This window comes from Theobroma cacao, chromosome 7 (assembly GCF_000208745.1).
Source record: "Theobroma cacao cultivar B97-61/B2 chromosome 7, Criollo_cocoa_genome_V2, whole genome shotgun sequence".
Taxonomy (NCBI): domain Eukaryota; kingdom Viridiplantae; phylum Streptophyta; class Magnoliopsida; order Malvales; family Malvaceae; genus Theobroma; species Theobroma cacao.
This window is the reverse complement of record NC_030856.1, coordinates 19,615,484-19,624,289: the sequence shown is the minus strand read 5'-3', so window position 1 is coordinate 19,624,289 and position 8,806 is coordinate 19,615,484. Positions and strand designations below refer to the sequence as shown.

Sequence of the window (8,806 nt, the reverse complement as noted above, 5' to 3'; positions counted from 1 at the left end):
ATAAGGCTAAAAGATTGTACACAATTAGTTAGGTACCAATTTAAATAGGCATTGTAAAAGTACTAATACCTTCATTACATGTGACTGTATTCTTGAACCTAGATTATTTCGTAAACTGAAATATATTCTTTTTAATGAACCTAGGTTGAGCCTAAAACCTCATTAAAAAAAATAAATTTAACTAGGTGATCAATCTCAACAAAACAAAAAAATTGATGATGATTCCTGTTTTACATTGAATGATTGAGTTTTTAGACTTACATTTTATAGTTTAGGTTAAGAAAGAAAGGTATGATTTTTTTTTCTACTTTTGAAATAAGACATTAATTTGGAACATCTAAAGTTATGCAAATAATGTATCACACATAAGACTCAAGGAAGTAATATTTTTTTATCAAATTTTAAACTTTCATTAAGAAAAAAATGTTATAATTTGTTCATTTACTATTTTAATTTAAAGCCATTTAATTACAAGTTTTATCTTTTCAATTGAATATTCAAGTTTTATTGAACTTGGATCATTGACAATTCTAATATTTTTATATTTAAATCACGTCAGGTTCAAATTTTCTAAATTCAAATCGTGTCGGTTTATTTTATTCGAATTTTAATAATTTAAAATTGAAATAATTCAATTTTGATGAAATATTAAAGGGAGTGGATAAATCTTGCCGCCTCGATGTAGGGAGCAAAATCCCAGCTTAAAAAATTGGAAAAGCTTCAACTGGATAAGGACGTCATCCAGTGGCCCTTTTTTTCAAAGTGCAATTTGCCACCAAAAGATGAGTCGGTCGATGAAGCTGACAATCGACTACCACGAACGAGTAATCGCTCGATTCCTCCCGAGTGGTATATCATGACATAGTAATCATATATGTCAGCTTCTGTGGTCGGTTGTTTCGCATATATGGACTTTGCGTCTCTCGTTTCTAGAATCTTGATCAAAGGGCACAAACATTGGGTTTTTTATATATATTTTTTATTAATATTTTGGCATAATATTTGAAATTAGAAAAATTTTTAAAAAAATTATTTTTTATTACATTTAATTAAGTTTATATATTTTTATTTTAAGTTAAATAAATACTTATAATAAATAATTGACTTATTGTTATTAATCAAAATATCATTTGTAATAATAAATAATGATGAGGCATGCTGAAATGGTATGATAATTTGGTCATGTGATATTTTTACTATTTACGTCGGTGTCACATTAGAGCCACATGAGTATAAAATGATAAATGTTATTTTAATTTTTTGAAATTAAAAAGTTTGATTAATAGAAATGGATAAATGATCTAAACAAAAATATTATTTTAATTAATAATAATTAGTTAATCATTAGTTATATTGACTTATTGATCCAAATCGAAAATATGAAAACTTTAATGAATATGATAAAAAATAAAAACTTATTTAATTTTTTTTAAATAATTCATAGTTTTCTTTTTCAAACTTTATGTCAAATATTTTTGAGCAATTAACCCTTTAAACAAATTATAAAACATGTGAGATACACTGGTCACTGACAATCCTTTAAGAAGTTTATCTACTGACCGTCTCGACTCTTATAGATCGAATGATTGAGTTTCTGTTTTACATTGAATGATTGAGTTTTTAGACTTACACATTATAGTTTAAGATAATAAAAAAAGATATGAATTTTTTTTTTGACTTTCCAAATAAGACATTAATGTGGAACAACCAAAGCTATGCAAACAACGTATTACACCTGAGACTCAAGGGAGTAATTTTTTTTTCTCAAAATTTTAAAATTTCATTAAGAAAAAGATGTAATAGTTTGTTCATTTACTATTTTAGTTTAAAGCCATTTAATTACAAGTTTTACTTTTCAATTGAATATTCAAGTTTTAATGAACTTTGATCATTGACAATTCTAATTTTTTTAGATCTAAATCATGTAAGGTTCAAATTTTTTTAGCTCAAATTGTGTCGGTTTTAATTTATTGGAATTTGAATAGTTTTGAATTCAAATCATTCACGTTTATCAATTAATTTATTCACTTTTATCAATTAGTTTTTTTCTCTATGTAGGGAGCCCAAGAGGAATCTAGTGACTGGGAATAATACGGAAGTCCGTGTGTGGGGGAAGCTTAAGAAATTGGGAAAGATCAGCGTCATCAAAGTCGGTCGATCCAGCTGATATTAGACTGCGGAAGACGAGTAATCGCTCGATTCCTTCCGAGTGGTAGGTATTTCGTGACAATGTAATCAAACATGTCATCCCTTGGCTTGTCAATTAATAAATACTTAATTCACATCATAAAGTGGTAGCTACCAAAATATGTTTGAGACGAAAATGAAAGAATCGAGCGATACACGTGATCACGGTCCCACATTTGGCCTTCTTTAAGAAGTTTCTCTAATGCCCGTCTCGGGCCCCTATCAAGGGTTGTTCTTTAATCGTTTTTATGTTCTTAAAAAAGTCTACATATATCACACGTACACCTCGCCAAAAGCTTTCTCCCCTCTTCTATTTTTGTCTAGCCACCAGTAGCAAGCGGAGCTGCATCATGCCAGGCACGTACGGCGGAGGAAATTTAGTCTCGGGAGGCTGGATCTAGCTCATGTCGGTGCTCAAAGTACAGTCCGGGTGTGGCGTTTTAAGGCCGTGTCCAGCATCCATAACGCTGGGTCTAGCCTCAATATTGACTGAGGAAATTTAGTCTATTTTCTTGTTTTTAGATTGGTTCGTCTCTCCTCAATAGTCATTTCTGATTCCCTCCCTTGCCGTCTCCGGTGCATGCGTGAATTATGATGGGCATTGCTTTAAAAAAAAAAAACAGTCTTGGAATGCTCTTTTAACAAGATTAAAGAACTTCGGGTTCATCCGATTATGCGTAACGGCAGCAGTTAGAATTTTGACAAGTTGAAGAGCATAGTGAAAGAGATGGACAACCCCGAGGTGTATCTGTCACGGGATGTTTGCCCAAGGACACTTGTCCAGCCTTAGTTAGGTCTGAACTCAACTCCTCTAGTTAAGTTAACCTAAAGTCCCTCCCACCCAGTGAACGGATCACCTCCCAACTCCCAAAATGAAATTTTACTGTGTAAAATGTGCACAAGCCTGACATTTATAAAGGAACAATGAAGGTTGTATTTATATACATTTTCCCCTGTCCCAAATGATCACTATAGCAGATGTACAACGGCTACAAGCCTTGAAAATTCAAAAACAGTCTGCCCCGCTCCTCTTGTCCCATTAGGCAAGAATGCTGGCTGGACTGGTTCTGCCCGCCCTGTGCCTGGGAAGACAAAAGGGTCGCGATATGTTTGAAAAACGAAATGCAAATCGCTGACCTATTTATACTTTGATTTGTCAGTTTCTGGCGGTACTAGCACGTGATAGAAATAATGGTATATCGTTGTACATTCACAGTTTAACAGAAGATGAAAGTAGCCAAAACAACAGCTAGTCGGATAATACGATTCACATGAACAAAACAGACAAAAGGCAGCCGTTAGATTTAAGATTTTTGTTTTTTTAATGTGATGGGTTGCGATTTTTATTTAGACAAACGTATTGGTAACTTCTTGTTATTTATTGGTCCCATGGCAAACGCGCGTGCAAAAGGTCCACAGTCAACTTGATCGGTAGCTCTTGCACGTTGACTGGCGTTATGGCAAGAAAAATGGGTCGACATCGCTCGACTACACGCAGTGTCGTACGAATCTGCTGCCAATGTCTATAAAGTCGTGGGAGGAAAGTGCAATCAATGCTACCTCAGGACTCATGAAGGGCAAAAATTTGACAATGCTGAGTTGGAGGAATCACACCACCTTGGGCTTCCAATGACGCCCCTTTGTAGAAATTCCATTACAAACCACCACAAGGTACCTTTTTCGGATTTTGTCTCTTGTATGCCCTATCCTAACACCTCTGCCTTCTAACTTCATACCTTAATTAAGAATCTAGTTTTTATTTTATGTCGATGTCTTTCACAATGCACAGACACCCAGGGTTTTTTTTTTTCCAAGGACTTAGTGCTCTATGAGTTCTTTTTGAAACTTTCATAACTCAAGTTGGTTTTTTCTTTTACATACAACGTTTGATACGAAATTATTAGAATAATTTGCTGGTTTAAAAGATTAGAAAATAATTAGATAACATAAAAATAAACTTGTAGCCTAAACTGTATATATTGCCTACCCTTGAATCGAAACTCTGGCTCCATTATTAGTTGATTGAATTCCTGTTATGAAGCATGAGCTGGAAGCATATACTTGGTGACATTGATCATTGTGACGTTGAACCACCTATATTCATAAACTCACACCTTCTACTTGTTAGACATTATACTACCTAGGAAATATATATCACCCTCATCAAACATAGAAGGTAATATGCGTATTATGTAGATGTCATATTTTGGCTAACTATTATTTGTTTTAAGTATTGTCTTACAGAATAAGAACAAATATGCAGCAGCTATGTCATATGAGAGAGTGAAAGTAACTCAGAGCAAGTAACAAAGTTTACGAGTTATTTTCACACTTGGGATGCTTTAGAGAGTTTGACTTGGTGGCTTAGATATAGAGGTAGTTAAGAGTACTTCCTCTTAATCATTACTTGAAGTACATGTGCTTTATCCTTTTCTTATTTCTTAAAAGTAAATGTGGTACATTGTTAAGTGTTGCTACTTCACTACTTAAAACTTATATGTGCTATCCAATTACATGTTCTTCCCATAATAAGCACGTTCTTCTATATAGAATTGTGTTCTCCTAAAAGTTCTATCTTTCTACCAATTGCTCCTAAGAAAGCTTTATTTAGTATAGATACGGGAGTTTGAAAATTTCGGAAACAAATGAAAAATTCATCCGAGATTACTCTCAAAACCCTCTTGAAGCTCTTCCAAATATTCTCTCTATTTAATTCTTTCTATCTATTGTACTCCGCCGCCTTCTTCACCTATTTCTTTACTTCTTATTTCTCACCACTTATCATAAAAGTACTTACGTTTCAAGGACTGCTCTAATCTTCTTCTTTACCGCCTCTAGTGTATTCCGTTTTATTTATTGCAACACGTTCTTCTCTACGTATCACAAACTCAAACAGAAAACTCTAATATATCTAACAACATTTTAATTATGTAGTTATTTAAATGTGTATCAACATCTCTTGTAATTAGTGCTCTTCTTCCCACACATTTAGTCCTTTAAACATGTATCAAAAACTCTTTTACTTGATGGTTTAGATTTGAAACATATATAAGAAACCATATAATAAAAATTAGGGTTTGCAACATATTTTTTGATCTTCACCTATTAGTTTGTTATGTAGCAATGAAATCTGTAACTTGCTCACTCTTACATGCAATTTAATCTTTTTGTCAGAAGAGAAAAAGGCTGAAAAACCTCAACACCCGCATGAGAAGGCTAAGGTCAGATATGGAAGAAATAAGAAAGGAACAAAAAAAGATCAAAGAGGGGCAAAGACAAGTAAGAGGAAAATTTGTAGCGATTGAATTGGAATGTGAACAACTTCGAAAGGAGACTAACCTCATAATGCAGCAGAGTGCCAACACCCAAATCCGCCTTGCTTTCATGTTCCAAATCCTGAAAGCAAGAGAAAACCAAGAGTTTGACAAGGCAGCCAAACTCACTTGTGCTCTCCGGTACTTCTCTTCACAAATTCGTTAATAGAATTAATTTAAGCTGCTAAATTCCTCATTATTTCTTGAAGAACTTCCTCAAAATAGTACTGTGTACGTAGTTGTTTTCTAAAAGTTTTGTGATGCCGTTGCTAACATTACCTTCTCCCTTTCTACTTATCGCAGTGAACTGATAGCGAGAGAGAATCAGCAGACGAAAACAATTGTACCGGTTGCTGGAACTTGTTCTAATAAATAAATTAAGGGTGGGGAGAACGAGCTCTTTGTATCATATTTAGTTAGATTACTACTAATTCTAGGAGCTGACATTTAAAACTTATGGATGCATGTATGAATCTTTTTCTAAAGTTTGATTACTTGTTAATTAAATGATAATCTCTCTTAGTTTTCTATCATATTTGTTGTGAAGGTGCCTGAACATTAATCTGATGAAGACGAAGGTTCAATGGTGGCTGCTGCCTTCAAGTCGTCGCATTTGGTTGTTTGGTCTGTCTTTTATGTTGGCTGAGTTCTTCAGTGTGGTCATCGTCGTTGCCTCTACTATGCCATCTATTTCGTGTTGATGTTACGTGTTTCAGTGTATTTCATGTTTGTGTTGAGTTTTCAATTGAATGTATTAAACTTTTCTGTACGAGTTTAATAATAAAATGACTGTTGGGGTGACAAAAGAAAAGTTTTTCTGCCCAGGAAGAAAGAAATAAGGGGAGATAAAAAAAATAATTTTTTTTTTAATTTTCAAATACAAATACTTCTATAGATGTTGATCTTTTCTGTTTTTAATGAAACTTTGCATAACCTATACAATAAAAGAGTTCTTTTTCACTTACAATAAATGGGATACTATCATATATATTTAACTATTCAAATACGATTCATGATATAGGCTATTAGTGAAACTCATCTAAATCTCAATCAATTTATAACTGACTAATCTGGATCTCATAAATTTATATTGACTCATCCGTTTATCATATAATTTATACTACAGGATTGAAAAGTTGTAAATGCTAAGATTATTATACAAATTCAGTGATTCAATTAGAATAAAATATTATTGGCTAGTTAGCTAGTTAGACTATAATTGATTAGCTTATAACTAATTAGACAACAATACCGTTTGAGTTAGACTATTAATATGATTAGTCTTTTTTTTTTCTTTGAAAAGCTGAGCGTTCATTCACTAGTAAAGTATTTACATGGATTATGATTAGTCTTATATATTATTCACCTTTGTAAAAATACACAATCTAGAATACAAAATTTTTCTTTTGTTAACAATAAATTTCAAGTGAAAGTAATGATAAACTTTATGTATAATAAATTTATACTAATTTAGGATCTACCATAGTAGGAATTTAAAACACAAAAGTGTATCTAATTCCTTATACATAATTTGATAGCAAAAATAATATTGACCAGATTAACTGTTGAGATTTAGTGCCTTAAGATCTTTCTCCTCCATGATCTATTAACTCTCCAATGGGTATCTTAATATTTTGTGTAAACGGGAGAGGAGACCTAACCTTACTTTTATATAGTGAATCTTTAGTCCTACTCATTATAGGATTTAAAGTTTCTTGTATATAACTACACTTTTAAGCTTATATATAACATTGGAGTCTAGCTTTGTTTATTATATCATATTATGGATTATAATATTGTCTCTTTATCAATATCAAATTAACTTAGCCATATTTTGATAAAATATAAAAATAAATAATGTAAGTCTATATAACGACCCACTCCTACGACCGTTACCGGCACACAAGTCATGCAAGCAAGCTCACACGACCTGACCAGCCTTTTATGTTTCATTCAATTTACTAATTAAAATTCTTACCTCCACTTCACCACCGAAACTTCGAATATTTCTTTAAATATGACAACCATAATAATAATATGTCTTCAGATAGCAACTTGAATTCTTCACCAGATGTGAAATTTCATAATAGAATTTACCAAGTACTTATACATTACATTTTAAATAATACCACTCCAAATTTAATGTCATAACATCCACAAGCCTCAGCTCAAAATAGTTTAGATACGTCACTGCAAATAAATTTTTTAAAAAATTACTTGACGATTGGACAACGGAGTGATACAAGGGAAAGTTAGGAGATGCCATTACCTACACAACTGCGAAAGGAATCTTTGCCAATGATGTCCCCAACTATTTATTTATCTACACATTAAATAACGTAGGTGAGTCTCACAAACTCAGTAATCATCTGTTCCGTGAGCAGGTAGGGAGGGGAAACAAATATAATAGTGGAATATTTATAAATCTAGTAATAAATGATAAAAATATAGTCAATTAAATTAAAGAATTCTATGTCACGACCCGGTACACCTCTCGAGCCCGTGACAACCGTCGAGGTGTCCTAGTAGACACTCATTGCCCCGGATGTCAACCCGAAATCCCGCAAGGCTTTACTATCAGTTTTTCTGTTCCCTTGTGAGCAACCGTTGTCAAATATCGTGTTCTAAAAGTTTTTAAGCCGTTTCCAACTTAAAACAAATAAAATATAAATTTTCGTCTCACAAGGATATTTTGGTCATTTTTTTCAAAAATTTTGAAATTGGCTAAAATGTAATATACAAGTACAAAAGACATAATTCATAATCAAAATGAGTTTAAAAGTCTAAAATCTTCATTTAAAACGAAATTATGGTTATTTGAATATAATAAGAAAATAAAAAAAAATTAAGTAAAATATTTTATTTTCTTATAAAATAATATTTATAAAGTTATACGTAAATAATTTTTGTAGCGTAAAAGCTAAATAAATTTATACATACTGCAATATAGTAAGCCAAAATATTTAATTTAATTTACAACAACAAGAGGGCCCCCGAATAAACAAAAGTAAAGAGGACTGTCAACCTACGGTTTGGAAAATGCAGATCCCACGGTAGTCCTTGATGAGATCAGCTATCTATAGTCTATACTGAATCTGAAATGGGTGGAAAGGAGGGTGGTGAGATTATAAAATCCCAATGAGTAAACATACATCATCATAAACATCTAGAGTTGAGTATATGGAGACAATAAAGTAAATTATCATAAACTAGGTTATAGCATTAGTACACATTTTGTTCAAAATACGTAAAGAGGCTTATGAATCTCATAAAAACTAGGCTTGTGCCTTAAATCCATTCTCGGG

General features: G+C 32.4%; 1 long non-coding RNA gene across 5 annotated transcripts; it reads left to right on the top strand.

The window, feature by feature from the left end:
- LOC18594814 lies at window positions 3,511–6,270 on the top strand. 5 transcript variants are annotated; one of them, XR_001928689.1, is made up of 5 exons: window positions 3,511–3,858; window positions 4,419–4,563; window positions 5,362–5,642; window positions 5,805–5,884; window positions 6,049–6,270. It is a non-coding gene; the product is annotated as an uncharacterized LOC18594814 (long non-coding RNA). The 5 variants fall into 5 exon arrangements; XR_001928687.1 differs by having other exon boundaries at window positions 3,513–3,858; window positions 4,432–4,563; XR_001928690.1 differs by having other exon boundaries at window positions 3,515–3,858; window positions 4,451–4,563.